Source organism: Bubalus kerabau, chromosome 4 (genome assembly GCF_029407905.1).
Source record: "Bubalus kerabau isolate K-KA32 ecotype Philippines breed swamp buffalo chromosome 4, PCC_UOA_SB_1v2, whole genome shotgun sequence".
NCBI classification, from domain to species: Eukaryota; Metazoa; Chordata; class Mammalia; order Artiodactyla; family Bovidae; genus Bubalus; species Bubalus kerabau.
In genome coordinates, this window is record NC_073627.1 from 97,427,277 (window position 1) to 97,446,790 (window position 19,514).

Here is a 19,514-nt window from a genome sequence, read left to right on the forward strand (position 1 = left end):
AAATTCTGGTATGCTCACCATTGGCTTTTGCTTCATTTTGTCTTTCTCACTCTCTTTCCCCCTATTCTCCTCCTTCCTTTCCACAATTATTTGAGTGTCTACTTTGATTAGGAATTAATATGCAAAAAACATTTTGATAAAGGCCCTTGCTTTAATTGAGAAAAACTCTATGCTTGGTATAGTGTGTCTTTATATTTATAGATGCTCCAATTTTTTTTATGTTTTAAATTCCTTGTCCTTACTTCCAGATATCATTATTTTATTTCCTGATATATGTAATCCCCAATATAGGGTTTACTTCTCTTCTGAAAACTTTCAGTCAGTTCCCATGTTATTCATTTACTTTCAGTTACCTGGTTGAAATCTTTTTCTGATTATTCATTTCATAGAAAACAGACTAACTCTCCAGCTCTCATATATATTCTTTAAAGTTCATCATTGTGAGCAGTTCTTAAATTTAGTATGGGTGCCAATACAGGAAAAGCTAGTTGGATTCATTTAGCCGAAGATATATCTAATGTAACAAATAAAGCATTTTAACCATTTAAGATAAGAAAACTCACACATGCTATATTTAGAATAAGGGAAATTCTTTTATATGATTATATCCAAGCATTCATTCTTCTAAAGTATGTAGCTATGACATCTATAATGTTTAGGAGAAGAAAGAAATAGTGATTCCTATATTGGAAAGAGTATTTAGGAAGAAGTCAAAGATGAGATCTAAAGAGGAAAAGTGGAGTATTTATATTTACTCATTTTTTTCCTTCCAGTAATGCAACACAGAGTTCCCACTGAGCTTTGGAAGTAGTTTGGAGTGTTAAAGGGAGCTTAAATCATTCATAGTGCACCCTCTGGAGAGGTCATTTCTCTTGTGTGACTGCACAATAAATGAAGGTGCATATTCTGGACTTCTGGGGCCAGCTCGATTTTTTTTTGTTTTTCTTCTTTGCTTGCCTGAGAAGTCTCTAGATAGTATTAGCTATCGTGGATATAAATGGAATTCTTCACTTCTGTAATATAAAGATATTTTCTCTTATGATTTTGACCTCTCAGATCTCTACTTTATTGTTCCAAACCACAGCCATAGATTTAGTCCTAAGAGGTCTCCCTTTCCTGGCATTTGTATCTATGGGATGGATGATGGTATGCTGTGACCTTTTTATGCCAACAGGCCACACTATCTTTTCTGTACTGTTGCAGATTTTTCTCTTAAGAAGTAGTGCTGCTCTGAAGATTCCTGGAGATCCTGACAACATTTTCCATCAACTGGATCAACCAAGAAGCTTTGCTACCTCAAGGAAGTAAGGCATGAATATAAAAGTGAGTTTCCTTTTTTCCTGTTTCAAAGTTCATAAAGGGAATTTTCTTGATCGAGTTAAAACATCAAGGGTATCTGTATATTTCAGTATGAGATTCCTTGCTGTCTTGATGTTTGGTTTTGCATTTGGTAGGAAGATAATCTTGAAATCTAAAATGCTCCAAATATCTTTTGCTTTGCTTGTATGCCTCTTTGAATTATTATTTTTTTCACTGTCCCTGAACAAACCACATAAATAGAGCCTCAGATAATCATTCATTGCAGGGTGTGAATCATAATTTTTTCATATAAAATCTAGATGATGATCAGATAATATTTTATGTGAAAATTGTTATTCTTGTAACTTTCTATTAACCCTGTAAGATGTACTCAAGTTTCAGTTTTCTCTTCTGAGGATATTTCCTCAAGAGAAGGTTCAACTCAGGCTATTAGGCTTGGTTAGTAATTGCTAGTTTTTATGCAGAAACTTGTTCCTCTTTTTCCTTAAAATTGGAGAAGCCTTTATTTACAAGTTTATTCTGCTTAAAATAAAAGGTAACTAAATCTGTGGGATAAATGCCACAGGAGATAAATAAGTAAGATTACTTTCTAAATCCCCCTCAAGAGACTAGAATTACTAGGAATGTTTCTTTCCCTATTGGCAGAGGATGGGGGAGATAGCAAGAACAACGATGATGACATCACTGATAACACAAACAAAGTGATATCATCATATAGACATTGAAGACACATCTGAGAAAACCATATGCCAGTCTCTTGGAAGGTTTCAATTATTTTTCTTTTTTTAAATTTATTTTTAATTGGGGTATATTTGTTTCACAATATTCTGTTGGCTTCTGCAGGTTTCAGTTATATGTGAACAGTCTATATCAAGTGAAAAAAGCTCACTTGTTCCTAGAAAAACTATAAAATTGTCTTGGAAAACGGCGATAAATCTTTTGAGAGAAGAGAAAGTATAGTATGTACCTAAAAATAGCAAGAAAGAGGATGAAAACAGGAAGGAAGAAAACAGACAAGATTCTTTCAATACTTGGTAAAAGTTCTTTTTGCTTCTTTCACCATGATAGCAGTCTTTGCTTCTCCTTCACAACATTTGATACTAATAATTATCCAGGCATTTATAATTAATTGAAGTAATTTGTCCTTGGGTTTCACCACCAAAGGACAGACTTTTTGAGAGTATGATATTATATTTGCTCATATACTATACCTTTTCTTTGCTACAGTGTGAAATGTACAGCTGGATGATATCCAGTAAATATTTGTTAACTAAATCTGTCTAAGAGTGTTTGTTGTCTGGGAGATCAAAAGCAATATGTATAGGGAAGCTTTCTAAACAGTAAATAAATGATAGCTTGATAACCTTATTATGTACATGGGTAGGGACAGAAGACTAAGTAGTGTTGATGTTTCAAGGAAATACAGTAGAAATTTATGTAAAACCCGAATGTAAAAGTGAAAGGATATATTTCAAGGTTTAGAAGTATATTATAATTTCAGTTCAGTTAGTTACATAGTCATGTCCAACTCTTTGCAAGCCCATAGTCTGCAGCACACCAGGGATCCCTGTCCATCACCAAATTCTGCAGGCTCCTCAAACTTATCTCCATCGAGTTGGTGATGCCATCCAACCATATCATCCTCTGGCATCCCCTTCTCCTCCTGCCTTCAAACTTTCCCAGCACCAGGGTCTTTTCAAATGAGTCAGTTCTGCATAATTCACTTCAGTCTGTCGTGTCCGACTCTTTGCAACCCCATGGACCACAGCACAACAGGCCTCCCTGTCCATCACCAACTCCCGGAGCCCACCCAAACCCATGTCCATTGAGTCGGTGATGCCATCCAACCATCTCATCCTCTGTGCTCCCCTTCTCCTCTTGCCCTCAATCTTTCCAAGCATCAGGGTCTTTTCAAATGAGCAGCTCTTTGCATCAGGTGGCCAAAGTATTGTAGTTTCAGCTTCAACATCAGTCCTTCCAATGAACACCCAGGGCTGAACTCTTTAGGATGGACTGGTTGGATCTCCTTGCAGTCCAAGAGACTCTCAAGAGTCTTCTCCAACACCACAGTTCAAAAGCATCAATTCTTCAGTGCTCAGCTTTCTTTATAGTCCAACTCTCATATCCATACATGACCACTGGAAAAACCATAGCCTTGACTAGACGAACCTTTGTTGGCAAAGTAATGTCTCTGCTTTTTATATTGAGGAATGATTGTTAATTTTTATTTATTTTTTTCCTTTTTTTAAAATATAAATTTATTAATTTTAATTGGAGGTTAATTACTTTACAATATTGTATTGGTTTTGCCATACATTAACATGAATCTGCCACAGGTATACACATGTTCCCCATCCTGAACCCCCCTCCTTCCTCCCTCCCCGTACCATCCCTCTGGGTCATCTCAGATATGCTATCTAGGTTGGTCATAACGTTCCTTCCAAGGAGTAAGCATCGTTTAGTTTCATGGCTGCAATCACCATCTGCAGTGATTTTGAAGCCCCCCAAAATAAAGTCAGCCACTGTTTCCACTGTTTCCCCATCTATTTGCCATGGAGTGATGGACCACATACCATGATCTTAGTTTTCTGAATGTTGAGTTTTAAGCCAACTTTTTCACTCTCCTCTTTTCACTTTCATCAAGAGGCTTTTTAGTTCATCTTCGCTTTCTGCCATAAGGGTGGTGTCATCTGCATATCTGAGGTTATTGATATTTCTCCCAGCAATCTTGATTCCAGCTTGTGCTTCTTCCAGCCCAGCATTTCTCATGATGTACTCTGCATATAAGTTCAATAAGCAGGGTGACAATATACAACCTTGACGTTCTCCTTTTCCTATTTGGAACCAGTCTGTTGTTCCATGTCCAGTTCTAACTGTTGCTCCTGACCTTCATACAGATTTCTCAAGAGGCGAATCAGGTGGTTGGTATTCCCATCCCTTTCAGAATTTTCCACAGTTTTTTATTTTATTTTATTTTTTAACTTTACAATATTGTATTGGTTTTGCCATATATTGAAATGAATCCGCCACAGGCATACATGAATTCCCCATCCCGAACCCTCCTCCCTTTCCCCTCCCCATACCATCCCTCTGGGTCGTCCCATTGCACTAGCCCCAAGCATCCAGTATCGTGCATCGAACCTGGACTGGCGGCTCATTTCATATATGATTTTATATATATTTCAATGTCATTCTCCCAAATCATCCCACCCTCTCCCTCTCCCACAGAGTCCAAAAGACTGTTCTATACATCAGTGTCTCTTTTGCTGTCTCGTATACAGGGTTTATTGTTACCATCTTTCTAAATTCCATATATATGCGTTAGTATACTGTATTGGTGTTTTTCGTTCTGGCTTACTTCACTCTGTATAATAGGCTCCAGTTTCATCCACCTCATTAGAACTGATTCAAATGTATTATTTTTAATGGCTGAGTAATACTCCATTGTGTATATGTACCACCGCTTTCTTATCCATTCATCTGCTGATGGACATCTAGGTTGCTTCCATGTCCTGGCTATTATAAACAGTGCTGTGATGAACATTGGGGTACACGTGTCTCTTTCCCTTCTGGTTTCCTCAGTGTGTATGCCCAGCAGTGGGATTGCTGGATCATAAGGCAGTTCTATTTCCAGTTTTTTAAGGAATCTCCACACTGTTCTCCATAGTGGCTGTACTAGTTTGCATTCCCACCAACAGTGTAAGAGAGTTCCCATTTCTCCACACCCTCTCCAACATTTATTGCTTGTAGACTTTTGGATCACAGCCATTCTGACTGGCGTGAAATGGTACCTCATAGTGGTTTTGATTTGCATTTCTCTGATAATAAGTGATGATGAGCATCTTTTCATGTGTTTGTTAGCCATCTGTATGTCTTCTTTGGAGAAATGTCTATTTAGTTCTTTGGCCCATTTTTTGATTGGGTCATTTATTTTTCTGGAATTGAGCTGTAGGAGTTGCTTGTATATTTTTGAGATTAGTTGTCAGTTGCTTCATTTGCTATTATTTTCTCCCATTCTGAAGGCTGTCTTTTCACCTTGCTTATAGTTTCCTTTGTTGTGCAGAATTTTTTAGTTTAATTAGATCCCATTTGTTTATTTTTGCTTTTATTTCTAATATTCTGGGAGGTGAGTCATAGAGGATCCTGCTCTGATGTATGTCAGAGAGTGTTTTGCCTATGTTCTCCTCTAGGAGTTTTATAGTTTCTGGTCTTACGTTTAGATCTTTAATCCATTTTGAGTTTATTTTTGTGTATGGTGTTAGAAAGTGCTCTAGTTTCATTCTTTACAAGTGGTTGACCAGTTTTCCCAGCACCACTTGTTAAAGAGATTGTCTTTAATCCCTTGTATATTCTTGCCTCCTTTGTCAAAGAGAAGGTGTCCATATGTGTGTGGATTTATCTCTGGGCTTTCTATTTTATTCCATTGATCTATATTTCTGTTATGATCCACACAGTCAAAGGCTATGGCATAGTCAATAAAGCAGACAAAGATGTTTTGCTGGAACTCTTTCTTTTTTGATGATCCAGAAGATTTTGGCAATTTGATCTCTGGTTCCTCTGCCTTTTCTAAAACCAGCTTGAACATCTGGAATTTCATAGTTCACGTATTGCTGAAGCCTGGCTTAGAGAATTTTAAGCATTATTTTAATAGTGTGTGAGATGAGTGCAATTGTGTGGTAGTTTGAGCATTCTTTGGTATTGCCTTTCTTTGGGATTGGAATGAAAACTAACCTTCTCCAGTGCTGTGGCCATTACTGAGTTTTCCAAATTTACTGGCATATTGAGTGCAGCACTTTCACAGCATTATCTTTTAGGATTTGAAACAGTTCAACTGGAATTCCATCACCTCCACTAGCTTTTTTCGTAGTGATCTTTCCTAAGGCCCACTTGACTTCACATTCCAGCATGTCTTACTCTAGGTGAGTGATCATACCATCATGATTATTCATGTTATCACATCATCATTAAGATCTTATTTGTTTAGTTCTTTTTTGTAATCCTGCTACCTGTTCTTAATATCTTCTGCTTCTATTAGGTCCATAGAATTTCTGTCCTTTATGGTACCCATTTTTGCATGAAACGTTCCCTTGGTATCTCTAATTTACCTGAAGAGCTCTCTAGTCTTTCCCATTCTATTATTTTCCTCTATTTCTTTCCATTGATCATTGAGAAAGGCTTTCTTATCTCTCCTTGCTATTTTTTGGAAATCTGCATTCAAACGGGTATCTTTCCTTTTCTCCTTTGCCTTTCAAGTCCTTTTTTTTTTTTTTTCCACAGCTATGTGTAAGGCCTCCTCAGATCAACATTTTGCCTTTTTGCATTTCTTTTTCTTGGGGATGGCCTTGATCACTGCCTCCTGTTCTGTATCACAAACCTCCATCCATAGTTCTTCAAGCACTCTGTCAGTTCTAATCCCTTAAATCTATTTGTCACTTCCACTGTATAATCCTAAGGGATTTGATTTAGGTCATAGCTGAATGGTCTAGTGGTTTTCCCTACTTTCTTCAATTTAAGTCTGAATTTGGCAATAAGGAGTTCATGATCTGAGCCACAGTCAGCTTCTGGTTTTGTTTTTGTTGACTCTATAGAGCTTCTCCATCTTTGGTTGCAAAGAATATAATCAATCTGATTTTGGTATTGACCATCTGGTGATGTCCATGTGTAGAGTCTTCTCTTGTGTTGTTGGAAGTGGGTGTTTGCTATGACCAGTGCATTCTTTTGGCAAAACTCTGTTATTCTTTGACCTACTTCAATGTGTACTCCAAGGTCAGATTTGCCTATTACTCCAGCTATCTCTTGACTTCCTCCTTTTGCAATCCAGTCCCCTATAATGTAAAGCACATCTTTTTTGGGTGTTAGTTCTAGAAGGTCTTTTAGGTATTCATAGAACCGTTCAGCTTCTGGTCAGGGCATAGACTTGGGTTACTGTGATTTTGAATGGTTTTCCTTGGAAACCAACAGAGATCATTCTGTCATTTTTGAGAATGCATCCAAGTACTGAATTTCAGACTTCTTTGTTGAGTATGATGGCTACTCCATTTCTTCAAGGGATTCTTGCCCACAGTAGTAAATATGATGATCATCTGAGTTAAATTCACCCATTCCGGTCCATTTTAGTTTACTGATTCCTAAAATGTTGATGTTCATTCTTGCCATCTCCTGTTCGACCACTTCCAATTTTCCTTGATTCATGGACCTAACATTCCAGCTTCCTTATACAATATTACTCTTTATATCATTGGACTTTACTTCCATCACCAGTCAAATCCACAACTGGGTGTTGCTTTTGCTTTGGCTCTGTCTCGTCATTCTTTCTGGAGTTATTTCTTCACTGATCTCCAGTAGCATATTGGGCACCTACCAACCTGGGGAGTTCATCTTTCATATCTTTTTGCCTGTTCATACTGTTTATGGGGTTCTCAAGCCAAGAATACTTAAGTGTTTGCCATTCCCTTCTCTGTTGGACCATGTTTTGTCAGAAATCTCCACCATGACCCATCTGTCTTGGGTGGCCCTACAAGGCATGGCTCATAGTTTCCTTGAGTTCGACAAGGCTATGATCCATGTGATCTGATTGGTTAGTTTTCTGTGACTGTGGTTTTCTTTCTGTCTGCTGTCTGATGGAGAAGGATAAGAGGCTTATGGAAGCTTATTGATCGGAGAGACTGAGGGGGAAACTGGGTCTTTTTCTGATGGGCTGGGCCATACTTAGCAAATCTTGAATCCAATTTTCTGTTGATGGGTGGGGCTGTGTTTCCTCCCTGTTGTTTGACCAGAAACCAAACTATGGTAGAGGTAATGAAGATCGTGGCGACCTGCTTCAAAAGGTTCCATGCACACACTCTTGCACTCAGTACCCCCAACCCTGCAGCAGGCCACCAGTGACCCACACCTCTGTCAGAGACTCCTGAACACTCAGGCGAGTCTGAGTCAGTCTCTTGTGGGGTCACTGCTCCTTTCTCCTTGGTCTTGGTGTGCACAAGATTTTGTTTGTCCCCTTCAAGAGTCTGTTTCCCCAGTCCTTTGTAAGTTCTGGTGGCTCTATGGTGGGGTTAATGGCAACCTCCTTCAAGAGGGCTTATGCCATACCCAAGTCTACCCAGAACTGCTGCTGCAGTCCGCTGCTGACCCATACCTCCGCAGGAGATAGTCAAACACAATTCTAGCTCAGGCTTTGTGGCGTGTCTGGGTCCTGGTATGCACAAGGCTTGTTTGAGCCCTCCAAGTGTCTCTGGCAGGCATGAGGTTTGGTTTTAAAGGTGATTTTGCCCCTCCTACTGCCTTGCTGGATCTTCTCCTTTGCCCTTGGATGTGTGGTATCTTTTTCTGGTTGGCTCCAACATTCTCCTGTTGATGGCTGTTTAGCAGTGAATTATAATTTTGGAGTTCTCACAGGAGAAGATGAGTACATGTTTTCTACTCTGCCATCTTGACCTAAAGTCATCTTGACCTAAATTATAATTTCAAGGTTAATAATGTGTTTCTCCTTAAGACTACAAATTCAAAATATATATATTTCTCAGTGATGTTATTTTAATCATTTGCCTGTTTTACTCAATCCCTCAGTAGATTAGCTCTTTTTCCTATTTTATTTAGTCATGGCAAATTAGCCAAAATTAGCCAAAAATTAGCCAAAAATGACAAAAGACTTACTATATGTCTGTGGAGAACAAGATTACTTTTAACAATTGCTCCTTTTGAAATGAGAAATATAGAGACAGAAAAGAAAACAATTTAGAAGTCAGAAAAACAATAATTTAGGGCAAATGGAAGATTGGCTTATCTCCCTAATTTTTATACCTACTTACACATACCTAATGTACATATTTATTTGCAAAGTAAATCAAGTTGACTATCTCAGAATAGTGAGACAATATCTTACTATAGTGAGACAATCTCAGAATATATCTTAAATCAAGTTGATGATCTCACAATATATCTTGTATCTAATCTTATATCTCACAATATATCTTATATGTGTGTTATTGGTCCAGAAATATTAATAGTATATATTTCTTAATAGTATAAAACATTTTAGTTTACTGAACTCAAAGACCATCTGCTTATTGTATCAAAACTTCAATGAAAACCTCTAGAGCCTTATTATGAGGGAGAAAATATGAAACCTGCTTTTACTTTTTACAAACGTTAAAGTAGTTTTATACTGATAATGTTTATTGCAACATTTCTTATGTTCTCTCAGGCCAAGTCAGAAGTTATTCAACATCAAGTAGAATAGAAACTCACATTTATGTGGGAACTTTAGTGAAATATTGTATTTTGGCAGTTCCTTACCAAACCAGCTTTGATATTTGCCCTTCAGATAAGTAGACCTGCTTTATTGTCTGTTTCTAGGCTATGTTCCATGATCTTCACTCTTGCCAGAGAGTTGTACCAAAGCCCAGCTGATAGTATAAGCCCTTGAATATGGGTCCTTATTCTCAAAGATAGCAAAAAGACATTTGTGCAAGCCAGCTAATAAGTGGAAGTCGACTATATTGTGGTTTGAAAGATTAATGTAAAGTGAAAAAAGACCAACACACACATCTTCTCATCCAGTTGCCTGGGGCAACCAGTCTTTTTTCTATACTTAGCTTTTATTTACAAAGTTATTCTACCAAGAAATGACATATATTAACTAATTAGTCTTCCTAATTTTTATGCGTGTACTAACATGGTTGGATCACAAAAACAAAATATGGGAAAAAAATACCAAGACAAAAACCAAAAATAACAAAGACACCAATTTTTATTAGGTTCACATGAAAAAAAATGTAATACTTAAAAAATATAAAGAACAGACTTTTGGACTCTGTGGGAGAAGGCAAAGGTAGGATAATTTGAGAGAATAGCATTCAAATATGTATATGTCAAATAGATGACCAGTCCAAGTTTGATGCATGAAACAGGACACTCAAAGCTGGTGCACTGGGACAACCCAGAGGGATGGGGTAGGGAGGGGGGGTGGTTTGGGATGGGGGGACACATGTACACCCATGGCTGATTCATGTCAATGTATGGCAAAACCACCACAATATTGTAAAATAATTAGTCTCCAATTTAAATAAATTAATTAAAAAATGAACAAGCAAACAAAAAATACATACCTAGGTTGTATAACTGCAAAGGAAAGTAACAGTTAGCTCTCTTTGGGAGAGAGAAATTGGATCAGGAAAAGACACCTGGAACTTATAGGATGCTGTCCAGCTTTCACTTTACCTAGATAACTAATTACATAGAGACATATGTATGGTTGTATTAACAGAGAGCTACAGGGTTTGGGGACTAGAAGAGGAGCACAGTCAACCTGATGCTAATGGGTGGATGATTCCTCTGTTCCAAGTATCTGTTTGAATCCATTTTTTGTTTGTTTTCCCCTCACTTTTATTCAGATAGAATAAACATAGCATTTTATAGTGTTATGGTGTATAACATAATAATTGATCTCTATAAATCCATTGATTTAACCAGTGGCTAGAAAAGGCTTAAACAATTGTCACACATAAGTAAACATTTTTCAGATGTTCATTCAGAATGAATGATTCCTGCAACTTTTCTGTAAGTTTGAAAATTTTCAGAATAAAAGGGCAAAAAGGGTAAGAAAATTATTAATCACATGTTTAAAGACAAATCAGAATAACACATTGAACTTTCAGGGTCCTATTTTAATAAAAGTATCACCTAACATGGTCATTTCTGGCAACAACAAAAACCCCCAAAAGAATTGGACCTTTGTGACAGTGGTTGGGTTCAGACATTTACAGACAAGGAGAATGTATTGAGGGATACTGGTGATAGAAAGGGAGAAAAAGAGAGAAAGAGAGCATCTTTCTGATATCAGTTTACCCTCATCCATTGGACCTTATAGCTTGAGAATCAGTCGGCCAATTTACATTTGGAAGTGCCTATTGATATTCCAGTGACTAAGCTTCATTCACCTATTGACCCAGCCTAACATGCTTGCACATACACACATGCATATAGAGATAATTATGTTATTTTTATAAAATATATAATTAAGTTATATATATATTTTTAATATAAATTATGTTTATTTATAGAAAACTCACTGGAAAGGAGTGACAGGTAGTCTGGATGTTAGTAAAGCTTGTGAGAAGCTGAAATTTAATTCATTTCCAATGTGGAGGACCTTGCTATAAAGTATTCATGGTTTTTAGTTATCAAATCATCTGTGAAGTTTTATGGAGTGTAAACAGTGCTCCATCTGTGTCTTTGCAGAGCATGATTGTTATTATCCATTGACAGTCAAACAATGTGAGCTAAAGCAAACAGGTCATTCTGCACAGCACCCCGCCCCTCTCCAAGGGCAGACTAGGGCATCTTACCACTAGGAATATTGTTAAACAAAACTTCAAATGAATCCCACTTAACAGTTCAGATGTTCCTTGTTCTATTCTGCTCCACCTTTATATGCATCCATTAGATACCCAACACCTTTGTTCTTCTCAGTTGCTCATAGTCTCCTTCAAATGATTGCCAATCCAGTTCCAGTTCCAGTTCAGTCGCTCATTAGTGTCCGACTCTTCGCTATCCCATGAACCGCAGCATGCCAGGCCTCCCTGTCCATCACCATCCCAGAGTCCACCCAAACCCATGTCCATTGAGTCGGTGATGCCATCCAACCATCTCATCCTCTGTCGTCCCCTTCTCCTGCTGCCTTCAATCTTTCCCAGCATCACGGTCTTTTTAGATTACTCAGCTCTTTGCATCAGGTGGCCAAAGTATTGGAGTTTCAGCTTCAACATCAGTCCTTCCAATGAATATTCAGGACTGATCTCCTTTAGGATGGAGTGATTAGATATCCTTGCAGTCCAAGGGACTCTCAGAGTCTTCTCCAACACCACAGTTCAAAAGCATCAATTCTTCGGTGCTCAACTTTCTTTATAGTCCAACTCTCACATCCATACATGACTACTGGAAAAACCATAGCCTTGACTAGACGGACCTTTATTGGCAAAGTAATGTCTCTGCTTTTAATATGCTGTCTAGGTTGGTGATAACTTTCCTTCCAAGGATTAAACGTCTTTTAATTTCATGGCTGGAATCACGATCTGCAGTGATTTTGGAGCCTAGAAAAATAAAGTCAGCCACCGTTCCCACTGTCTCTCCATCTATTTGCCATGAAGTGGTGGGACCAGATGCCATGATCTTCGTCTTCTGAATGTTGAGCTTTAAGCCAACTTTTTCACTCTCCTCTTTCACTTTCTTCAAGAGGCTGTTTAGTTCCTCTTCACTTTTTGCCATAAGGGTGGTGTCATCTGCATATCTGAGGTTATTGTTATTTCTCCCAGCAATCTTGATTCCAGCTTGTGCTTCCTCCAGAGCAGCATGTCTCATGATATACTCTGCATATAAATTCAATAAGCAGGGTGACATTCTATAGCCTTGCCATACTCCTTTTCCTATTTGGAACCAGTCTGTTGTGCTATGTCCAGTTCTAACTGTTGCTTCCTGACCTGCATACAGGTTTCTCAAGAGGCAAGTCAAGTGGTCTGGTATTCCCATCTCTTTCAGAATTTTCCACAGTTTATTGTGATCCACAGTCAAAGGCTTTGGCATAGTCAATAAAGCAGAAAGAGATGTTTTTCTGGAACTCTCTTGCTTTTTCCATGATCCAGCAGATGTTGGCAATTTGATCTCTTGTTCCTCTGCCTTTTCTAAAACCAGCTTGAACATCTGGAAGTTCACGGTTCACATATTGCTGAAGCCTGGCTTGGTTGGAGAATTTTGAGCATTACTTTACTAGCATGTGAGATGAGTGCAATTGTGCGGTAGTTTGAGCATTCTTTGGCATTACCTTTCTTTGGGATTTGAATGAAAACTGACCTTTTCCAGTCCTGTGGCCACTGCTGAGTTTTCCAAATTTGCTGGCATATTGAGTGCAGCACTTTCACAGCATCATCTTTCAGGATTTGAAATAGGTCAACTGGAATTTCATCACCTCCACTAGCTTTGTTCATAGTGATGCTTTCTAAGCATCACTTGACTTCACATTCCAGAATGTCTGGCTCTGTGAGTATGAGTGATCATACCATCATGATTATCTGGGTCTTGATCTTTTTTGTTCAGTTCTTCTGTGTATTCTTTCTACCTCTTCTTAATATCTTCTGCTTCTGTTAGGTCCATACCTTCTCTGTCCTTTATTAAGCCCATCTTTGCATGAAATATTCCCTTGGTATCTCTAATTTTCTTGAAGAGCTCTCTAGTCTTTCCCATTTTATTGTTTTCCTCTATTTCTTTGCCAATAATTCAAAAATCCCATTTCAAATACTTGAAATTATTATATTATTTCTGGTTAGAAAAACTGTCAAGTAGCCAGTTAACTTTTTCATTTCTCCTGCCTCAGTTTCCTTAGTTTATTATGACTATTGCAGCTACCATTTGCCCTGCACTTATCTTTCCTTTTATCCCACTTATCCCATTGTATCTCAAAAATTCAGACATGAGAAAAGTATTACAAATGTGTAACCTTATCTTCATCCAAGTATGGTAGGTAGCAACTCTTAAGTTTTGTTCCCCACAATATTAATATCTCATGTTAGCTTAATAGATACTCTCTAATTATAAACAATGATTTTGAAAAGTAAGATTAGTCATATGCACAGTGACATATTAAAATAGAAATAGATAAATAAGAATCTCCAGATGTACCAATTAAAATCACTTAGTACTCCAGAAGTTAAATGGAGTACAGCTTCAAGATACTGGAACATTTTAATTTATCCTCACTCTCATGTTGATGCTTATGTTGTCCTATTCCTGGCCATTGAGATTATGATGGTGGGTACAAACTGTCCTTGGGACAACCCCGGCCAATTATTCAGTGCTAGTCATCTGGTTCCATGGTGGGCTCTGGATTTTGGCTCAGTGGCCTTGTAGGTCATCTTCTTTTCTGTCTACATGTAATCCATGACTGGTTTATGACTGAATGCACAACAGACCCATAAGTTTCCTTGACAGATTCTTTATCTAATTTACAGTGATTTTTAAATCTGATTTTAGTGTCTACATTATATGTATACATATTCACAAATAGAATGAAACCCAATGACACTCTGGACATATCATTTGTTTTTAAACTTTTCATTTTGTATTGGGGTATAGCTGGTTAACAAACAATTTTTTGATTGTTTCAGGTAGACAGTGAAAGAATTCAGCCATACATAGAGATGTATCCATTATCCCCCTAACTCTCCTGCTGCGAGGCTGCCTCATAACACTGAGCAGAGTTCCACATGCTATACAGTAGGTCCTTGATGGTTATCCATTTTAGATATCGCAGTGTGTACGTGTCAATTCCAAATTCTCTAACTGTCCCTTTCCCCCATACTTCTCCCTGGCAACCATAAGCTTGTTCTCAAAGTCTGTGAGTCTCTTTCTGTTTTGTAATTTCATTCATATAGTTTCTTTTTAGATTCCACATATAAGGGTGGTCATATGATATTTCTCTTACTCTGTCTGACTTGCTTCACTCATAATGGTACTCTCTAAGTCTATCCATGCTGCTGTAAATGGCTTTATTTCATTCTTTTTAGTGGCTGAGTATATATTCCATTACATATATATGTACCACATCTTCTTTATCCATTCCTCCGCTGATGGACATTTAGGTTGCTTCCATGTCTTGGCTATTGAAAGTAGTGTTGCAATGAACATTGGGGTGCATGTATCCTTTTGGATCACATTTCTCACTGCATACATGCCCAGGAATGGGATTGCAGGGTTATATGTTAGCATATAGCTTTAGTTTTTTAAGGAATCTCCATACTGTTCTCCACAGTGGCTGTACCAATTTACATTCCCACCAACAGTGTAGGAGGATTCACTTCTTTCCACACCCTCTCCAGCATTTACTGTTTGTGGATTTTTTGATGATAACCATTTTGACTCGTGTGAGTTGATATCCTATTACAGTTTTGATTTGCATTTATCTAATAATTAGTGATGTTGAACATCTTTTCATGTGCCTGTTGGCTATCTGTATGTCTTGTTTGAAGAAATGTCTATTTAGGTCTTCTGCCCATTTGTTGATTGGGTTGCTTGTTTTGATGCATGAGCTATTTGTAAATTTTGGAGACTAATCCTTTGTCAGTCACATTATTTATAAATATTTTTTCCCAATCTGTGGATTGTTGTTTCATTTTATTTATTATTTCCTTTGCTGAGGCATATCATTTTTGATTCTTGATTATTTTCATATTTCCAAAGATGCTTTTAAAGAATTACTAAATTGCTATTGTTGAAAATAGCTTTAAGAATCAGTTGATTAAGTAATACCTGAATATAAATGTTACCTAAGAGGTTCATAACATGTCTTCACTTTGACTTTTAGACTTTTTTTCAGTTAAAAGTCCAATATTCTAAATAATTTGGCTTCTGTATGAGTGAGGTGTATAAACTTTGCTTCACAAACCATATCCAAGACAGGTTTTCGGACAGGGATATAAGAAATTTCCTCTAGACAAATAAAAGTACTAAAAGGCCAAGATTTCTTATTGTCTAAAATTTCCACAACTTTGGGCCAGGACAGATTTTCTAGATGACTCCCTTGAAACTCAAGGAAGGATGATGGCTAAGACTTTACTAATTCTTGTCTCTTTCATGTTTAACACTGGTAACAATGCTATCCATTTCCATAGTGCTTTTTAATCTTCATAAGATCTTCATAATCTTTTGCTATCAGTATATAAAGCAGAGGTTTCTGCTTAATAGATGAGGAATCAGAGACGAGAACAATTAAGTAAATCAGCTAAGATAACTCTCATATTGCCATCAGGGTTTGAAAACATCTACTCTAATCCAAAGTCCTAAGTTTAAAAAAATCTAACCACCAGTGGACCAAGGCTGGGTACATTATATATGCCTGTGGTTTTCAAAATTAAAAGTGAGAAAGTCAGTCCTTGTCAATTGGTTGTTTCTTTCTTTATGAGGCTCATGAGCACACTGGTGTTCATTGTTTCTCACTTTGTATGAAAAATCAGGTTTGCAATGAATAAAAAAACAAAGAGTGGAGAGATGTGGAGGGTCCTAACAACACTGAAGATGCTCATTCCCTGAGTCTCTAAGGTTGACCTGCATGTCTGCTTTTTACCAAGTGAGCTATTTATCTTGGTTGAATTAAAAGAGTCAATCAATCAAAATTTCCTCTTATGTGTCCCTTGGGTAAAATTTTTTGACTAATTCATACTGCTAGCCTGAAAAGTTCAAGAATTTTCATACCATTTTTGTCTACTATTTAAATCAAGAATCTGTATTTTCTTTGGTGAAAATAAAAAAATATATTCCTAATTGTGTGTGTGTGTGTAATGACCTAGGTGATTTAATTAGTTATTAGTTCACCCCACCCCTGGAGTTGGGCTTCCCAGATGAAGCTAGTGGTAAAGACCCTGTCTGCCAATGAAGGAGATATGAGAGATTGCGGATTCGATTCCTGGGTGGGAAAGATCCCTGGAGGAGGGAATGGCAACCCACTCCAGTATTCTTGCCTGGAGAGTCTCATGGACAGAGGAGCCTGGTGGGCTACTTCCATAGGGTCACAAAGAGTTGGACATGACTGAAGCATCTTAGCATGCATGCAAAGATCTTTATTTAAATAGAACAATCATGTGGCTGCCAGAGAGGAAAGCTTGGGAGTATGAGCAAAATAGGTGAGAGAGACTGAGGTACACACTTCCAGTTACCAAATAAATGAGTCATTGGGATGAAATGTATAATGTGGAAAATTTTCATGGTAATGAAATATCTTTATGTGGTGACAGATGGTAACTAGACTTATCCTGGTGATCATTTTGTAATATACAGAAATATAGGATTACTGTGTTGTGTTCCAGAAACTAACACAATGTGTAGGTCAATTTTACTTCAACAAACAGACATGGAAATAAAGAAACTCATAGAAAAAATTAGATCAGATATTTGGCTACCAGAGATGGGAGCTATAAGGAAGAGGAATTGGATGAAAATGGTTACAAGGTACAAACTTCCAGTTACACTAATTATTTACATGTTGTTATATATGAAAGTTAAGAGTAAATCTCGAGTTCTGATCACAAGGTAAACATTTTCTTTTATATCTTTAAGAGATGATGGATGTCCACTAAACATATGGTGATAACCACTTCATGATGTAGGTTACTCAAATTATTATGCTATACAGTTTAAACTTATACAGTGCTGTATATTAATTACATCTCAACAAAATTGGGAGAAAAATTCTGAATGAAGTGCTAGATCACTAGGGAGGCTGATTTCAAAATCCAGCTCCTGTCACATTTGAAGTATGGTTTGGGGTTCAGACTGTTGAAACTGAAAGGGGACTGTAATATGAAGGAAGCTTTTTATCACAAGCTTATCTCAATGTTTATCCAGGACGTACATGACCATCCCCAAACTCATTTCAGGAGTCATGACACCAGGAACTTTAAAAAGGTTTTAAGGTTTTGTGATTCAAACTGCTTTGTTATCTTTAAAATTATCCTGTAATTCAGAGTCAATTTTTAGAAAGTTTCTTATTTTTGCTATAAGTTTATTATCTTGTGAGGATGACTGAGCCTGTACTTCCTATGTTGGAGGCTTTCAGAGACGAAGTATCTATTTTCTCTGCCTAAAGAAACTCTGACCTTTTCCCCTGTCTCTCTTAATGGCTAAATCTATAGTTACATCTTGAACATTCAGCTTAGATGAGGAATTACATTTTTTGGACCACTTGAATTGCTACCTTGGCTCCTCCATTTTATGAGTTGGATGTCCTACCTGTAGTGCCTCAGCATCCAGTACAGAGCTCCACAGAGTCACTTACCATTACCCTGCATATCTGTTCACTACATGGTGATGCTCTGAAAGGCAGGGAGCATCTTCCATTGCCTGGTTGCTAGTACTGAGCATGTTGTTGGATCCTAGTAAAGGTTTGCCAGATAATTAAATAAGATGACAATAACTCCTTTAACAATTTATAGCACAGAAGTATCTGTCCAGTCTCTTGTGCTCATATTCTATAGGAAATCTTTCTTTCTGAATATGTGTTACTTAACTAGAGAAGTCTGTGAAATATTACACACTGAATTTGTCTTCTATCTCAAAATATAAAAAATAAAATATATTGTGTTTTTGAATTGCTTCTTGTGTTAAAACTTTTGTGCAAATTAGAAATGATTTTTCCCTCAATTACAAAAAATAAATCATTAACATTATTCTATAATCACTGTTACCATTTGGGCTTTATTCTTTTATCTATGTACTGTGTGTGTGTGTGTGTGTGTTACCATAATAATGATTATTATATGAAATATATATTATTTTGACTACATGTTGTGTCAGAGAAGATGCACTTAAAATTTTTTATATGCCATCCTCTTTTTGATCTGAAAGTGAAAGAGAAATTTGCTAAGTCGTGTCCGACTCTTTGCAACTCCATGGACTATCCAGTCCATGGAATTCTCCAGGCCAGAATACTGGAGTGGGTAGCCATTCCCTTCTCCAGGGGATCTTCCCAACTCAGGGATCGAACTCAAGAGTCATACATTTCAGGCGGATTCTTTACCAGCTGAGCCACAAGGGAAGCCCAAGAACACTGAAGTAGGTAGCCTATCCCTTCTCCAGAGGTTCTTCCCGACCCAGGAATCAAACTGGGGTCTGCTACACTGCAGGCAGATTCTTTACCAACTGAGCTATCAGGGAAGCCCGGATCTCCAAAATCACTGCAGATGGTGACTACAGCCATGAAATTAAAAGACACTTGCTCCTTGAAAGAAATCTATGACCAACCTAGACAGCATATTAAAAAGCAGAGACATTACTTTGCCAACAAATGTCCATCTAGTCAAAGTTATGGTTTTTCCAGTAGTCATGTATGGATATGAGAGTTGGACTATAAAGAAAGCTGAGCACTAAAGAATTGATGCTTTTGAAGTGTGGTGTGGGAGAAAACCCTCGAGAGTCCCTTAGACTGCAAGGTCAAACCAGTCGATCCTAAAGGAAGTCAGTCCTGATTGTTCATTGGAAGGAATGATGCTGAAGCTGAAACTCCAGTACTCTAGCCATCTGATGTGAAGAACTGATTCATTGGAAAAGACCCTGATGCTGGGAAAGACTGAAGGCAGGAGGAGAAGGGGACACAGAGGATAAGGTGATTGGATTGCATTACTAAACTGATGGATATGAGTTTGAGCAAGCTC

The 19,514-nt window shown here is 37.5% G+C and overlaps 2 long non-coding RNA genes across 3 annotated transcripts in view; both read left to right on the top strand.

Moving 5' to 3' along the window:
* The window catches only part of LOC129650010 (uncharacterized), a 113,718-nt gene that overhangs the window by 79,441 nt on the left and 14,763 nt on the right, over positions 1-19,514 (top strand). For both annotated transcript variants that reach the window (XR_008713526.1, XR_008713525.1), the window contains exon 2: positions 1,204-1,323. This is a non-coding gene — a long non-coding RNA (uncharacterized LOC129650010). The remainder of the gene's footprint in view (positions 1-1,203; positions 1,324-19,514) is intronic.
* Positions 14,478-15,462, top strand: LOC129650013 (uncharacterized). Its single transcript, XR_008713529.1, has 2 exons — positions 14,478-14,586; positions 15,122-15,462. It is a non-coding gene; the product is annotated as an uncharacterized LOC129650013 (long non-coding RNA).